Source organism: Sorex fumeus, unplaced genomic scaffold (genome assembly GCF_029834395.1).
Source record: "Sorex fumeus unplaced genomic scaffold, SorFum_2.1 ptg000131l, whole genome shotgun sequence".
Classification (NCBI taxonomy): domain Eukaryota; kingdom Metazoa; phylum Chordata; class Mammalia; order Eulipotyphla; family Soricidae; genus Sorex; species Sorex fumeus.
The window spans coordinates 18,595,513-18,600,690 of NW_026606188.1; the positions used below are offsets into that span (position 1 = coordinate 18,595,513).

The 5,178-nt window shown below is 45.8% G+C and overlaps 1 pseudogene; it reads left to right on the forward strand.

Moving 5' to 3' along the window:
- Positions 1–4,336: 4,336 nt before the first annotated feature.
- On the forward strand, positions 4,337–4,430 carry LOC130015834 (uncharacterized; annotated as a pseudogene).
- Positions 4,431–5,178: the final 748 nt, after the last annotated feature.

The following is a 5,178-nucleotide window of genomic DNA, read 5'->3' on the forward strand; positions in this document are numbered from 1 at the left end:
AAAATCTCAGGGCTGAACAAGGCTGCCAAAACGAAGAAGATCTAAAATGACTCTCTGCACTTTCAACGCACAATGAACTGCCAGCACATTGGAAGCATCCATTGAGGCCTGATGGTGCAAGCTCAGTAGATCAAGTACAACATCATTGGTCTGACCGAGACAAGAAGGCATCAACCACATAATGCCACTTTTGACACTGTAGAAGAACTGTTCTTCAGAACATGTGACAAAAGAGGTATCGGTGGTGTCGGTGTCCTTCTCAACATGAACTTGGCCATGAGCATTGATTCATTTGAATGCCTAACAACCCGAATCGAATGCTTACGCTTGAATAGATGTGGCTCACTGCTGGCAGTTTCTATCTTCATCGTCTACACACCAACATCCAACTAAGATGAAAAAGAAATTGAGAAGTTCTACATGGAGCTGGAGAAGTTCTATCAAGAAGACCACACCTTCTACAAGATCATTGTCAGTGATTTTAATGCCAAGATAGGACCGAGAATGTCGCCTGAAGAACTACACATAGAGACCCATGGTCTCAAATGGAACGAAGAGGGTGAGAGTCTGAGTTCATCATGTCGACCAAGACCATCCACGGTAACTCACAGTTCCAGAAGGCCAAATCTAAATGTTGCACATGGGAGTCTCCCGGTGGACAGTTCCACAATGAAATTGACCACATCATATTCAATCGATAGTTTTGCCTGACCAATGTCACTGCTGTTCCAAAATTCCAAACGGGATTGAATTACCATCTCCTTTGTGCAAAATTCTACTTCATGGAGTGGGGAGAAAGGACTGCAAAGTTTAAGAAGAGAACTTCCAGAATGAACACCAGCTGGGAGCTCTTTGGCACTATTGCGGCAACGTGGGAAGATGCTGTTGTTGACAATCAATGAGGAATACGATCAACTGGTTCAGCACCTCCATGACTGCACGAGGAATACCGAGAGTGGGAAAGCCACAAATAGATGCCTGTCTTCAGAAACTCTTGATTTCATTCGCCAACGTGGTTTGGCATGAGACTCAGGCAATCACAAATTAACATTCAAGCTCGCAAAACAGTGCAAAGAAGCAATAAAGGAAGACCTCAAAGAGAGAAGAGCAGCAGTGTTGACCGATGTGACAGAAGCTGGGAAAAGTATTCACAGCGCTTGCCTGTCCTTCGCCAACTACAAGACCAATATGACTGCCCTCCGAAGTCCTGATGGATCTATTACATCCTCCAGAAGGGCAATGGAGAAGATTATCCACAACTTCTACTCAGATCTTTTTGATAGCCACGTCTACCTGCCCACATGTCATTCCCAATGTTCGCCCTTCCGAAATCCGACACGCCATTTTGTCGGTAAAGAAGCATACAGCACCTGGTCCAGAAAAGGTCAGACCTGAACACCTGAAGAATCTGCCACCAGTACTCATCAATACACTGGCTCGGCTCTTCACACACTACCTGGCTGAATGCAAGGTTCCATCCCAGTGGAAAACTAGCCGTTTTGTCATACAAGAAAGGAGACATTCACGACATCGGTAGCTATCGGCCGATCTGCCTATTGTCCATTGTCTACAAGTTGTTCACTCGACTCATCCTGAAAGAATAGGCAGAACAGTAGATGAAGGACAACCATGCAAGCAAGCCGGGTTCCAAAAAGGATTTAGCACAATCGACCATATCCACAAGGTGACTAAACTCATTGAGGTTTTGCGAGAGTTCAAGATGCTACTCTGTCTAACGTTCATCGATTTAAAGAAGGCCTTTGATTCTGTTGATACTGAAGTGGTCATCAAAACTCTAGCTAAAGAGGGTGTTCAAACTCCTCCATGAGTTGTATTACGGATTCACCTGGATCATCAGGATCCTCCGTGAGCTGTCTTACAGATTCATCACCAGGATCTCACCATTCTACAATGAAGTGATCATCGATGTCAAGAGAGGTGTTCAAGTAGACTGGAATGAACATGTTTGCCACTCAATGCCTCTTTTGCTGATCACAACACCCAAAAGGAGAGAGAGAACAAAAGGGAATGCCCTGCCACAGTGGCGGGGGGGGATGGGTGGGATAGGGGGAGGGATATTATCCATGGTGGTGGAAAATGGGCACCGGTGGAGGGATGGGTATTTGATCATGGTATGACCGAAATCCAAGCACAAAAATTTGTAAATCTACAACTGTACCTCATGGTGTTTCACTAATAAAAAATAAATTAAAAAAAGAGAGAGGGGTTCAGCAGGGTGATACCATTTCACTGAAACTCTTCAGTGCCACCCTCAAGAACGTCATGCGATGACTGGAATGGGAAGAAATGGGAGTGAAGATAGATGGTCGGCAACTACACCACCTTTGCTTCACTGATGATATCGTTCTAATAACACCAAACATTAGCCAAGCAGCACAAATGCTGGCCGACTTCGACCGTGAGTTGAAAGGTTGGACTCCAGCTGAATCTCACTAAGACAATGTTCATGAAAAACAAACTAGTTTCTGACGTTCCACTTGCTTCAATAGAACGAATATCTCTAAATGCAGCAGTTATATGTACCTGGGTTGAGAACTCAACATAAGGAACGACTTTGTGCCGGAACTACGCAGGAGGAAGAGAGAGGCGTGGAATGCCTTCAAGAGCATCAAAGAAGTTGTTAAGAGGATGAAGAAACTCTGACTCCACACACATCTTTTTGACTCCACCACTAACTTCAGCACTAACATAGGCCTCAGAGACCTGGGCCCTACGAAAACAGGACAAGAATGCTATTCAGATCACCCAAAGAGGAATCGAAAGAGCTATGCTTGAGTATCATGCTTCACTCAACTGAGAGAAGGAATCCAGAGTTCCAATCTCTGTCAATAATCAAAGATCAGGGACACTGTCTCATTGTCAAGGTGTCAAATATCAGATGGGCCGGACACGTAATGCAATTTAGAGATTACTGCTGGACTAGAGCTTTTATCGACTGGATTCCACAGGACATCAAAAGAACGCATGACTGCCCACCTACGAGATGGTCAGACTTCTTCGTCAAGACCCTGAACGATCAGTTTGAGGCTCTTCGTGTTCCTGGAGCGAGCATATGCCATTGGGCTACACTAGCACGTGACAGGGACGAATGGATATTTTTGAGGCTCTTCGTGTTCCTGGAGCGAGCAGACACCATTGGGTTATAGTAGCACATGACAGGGACAAATGGAGACATTACTGGTGCCCGCTCGAGCAAATCGAAGTTCGGGATGACAAGTGATACAAGTGAATATGGAGTCAGGAAGCAGTACAATAAATAAAATTGCAAATCTGATGGGTCAATAGCTATCATCTGATTCAAAAATAAATTAAAATGCAAAATAAATTAATTTTACTTCTGTTTGTTTTGGGGTGAACACACCCACTAATGCTCTAAGACAACATCTAGATCTGTTCTCAGGATGATGTAGTGAGCGCTATCAGTGATAATAACCTCCTACAGGTAAAGCCTGTAGTCCAGGCCACTGGCTGAGCTATCTGTCTGGACTATGTCTTGCTTATTTGAATTTAAAGAACTTTAAAGAGATTTTTTTAAAAAAGTTCAGTAAGGGGCAAGGCACAGGGCCTTGCACATGCAAGATCCTAAGCTTGATCAGTGTCACCTACATTCCCTACCACAGTGACACAGTGTGCAAACCTGGTGGTCACTGAACAGCACATGGTGTGCTCCCAGTCGCCCACACTGAAGAGACAAGCTAAGCATGTCATGGGGTATACTGTAGGTCCATCTGCACCACTGAAAGGGAACAAATATCTTATCATTCTTTCTTGGGGGTATCAGTGGACCACACCTACCGGTGCTCACTGGCTTAGAAGTGACCCCAGCAGTGCTCTGAGGACAATTTATAGTACTGTGGATGCAACTGGGGTAGTACTGCAGCTACCTAGGAAAGACAAACACCTTTTACTGCACTTTCTACTGTCTGGCCCCATAATAGTTTGATTTTCAAAAGAATATAGGGGTTCCCAGAGCTGAAGAGCACAAGCACATAGATCTAGGAAACCTGAAGGGTACCAGTTAAAAGAAATCCAAATAAAAATACTCCAAGACACATTCTTATCAGAATTACCAAAAACTGTCACTGTCACTGTCACTGTCCTCCCGTTGTTCATTGATTTGCTCGAGCAGGCCCAGTAACGTCTCCATTGGAGACTTTTGTTGTTACTGTGTTTGGCATATTGAATACATCACGGGTAGCTTGCCAGGCTCTGCCGTGCGGGCGAGATACTCTCGGTAGCTTGCTGGGCTCTCCGAGAGGGGTGGAGGAATCGAACTCGGGTTGGCCATGTTGGCTGCGTGCAAGGCAAACGCCCTACCACTGTGCTTTCAGGGATCATTTCTATAGTATGTTACTAGAGAAGTTTCTCTGATAGTGTAGAGCACCAAAAACAGAGAGACAAAATTCTGAAAATTGCAAAATCAAAGAAAGAAATTGTTTATAAAGGAGTATCCTTAAGATTTACAGCACCAGGGGTATGGTGCCACCAGCAGGTCAATCTGTACCTGTGAGCTGAGTGCATCAGCAGCCTGATGGCGCCTTCAGACTTCCAGATACCCCAAAATTGCTGCTGTGCCTTTGGCCAGACCCCAAAAACTTGGGGCAAAGTTTACCAAGAAAGTAAATGGTCAAAAGTTAGGTATGTGGGAGACACACCCACAAACCACCTCCAGCTCAGCTATATAATTGGAGGCATGGCCTCTCTGGTTCCTGATTGAACTGCTTAATGGCCATGATCCCAGAGACTCAGAAACAAATCTCGAAACCCAGCAGCTTTTGGCAGAAATGCATCCGGTCCCTGCAGTAGGTTACCAGTGCTGAGCCAAGCCAGGTGGGAATAGGTTTCGTGCCTTGGCCTGTTCCCCCTGGGGCCCAGTGACCGCCATCCTCCAGAGGCCACTGGACAGTCAGGTTTGGGCCCGCAGTGACAAGACATGCAGGGCCTCACATGCAGGGATAGAGGTGGAGCCAGTCCTGTCCTCTCCACCCCAACAAGACCCCAAGTCATCGCTCACAAACGGCCTCTCTGGCTCCTGATCAAGCTGCTTAACGGCCATGATCTCAGAGACTCAGAAACAAATCTTGAAACCCAATGGCTTTTGGCAGAAATGCGTCGAACCCCACGGTAGGTTACTGTTGCTGGGCCACCCCAGGGGGG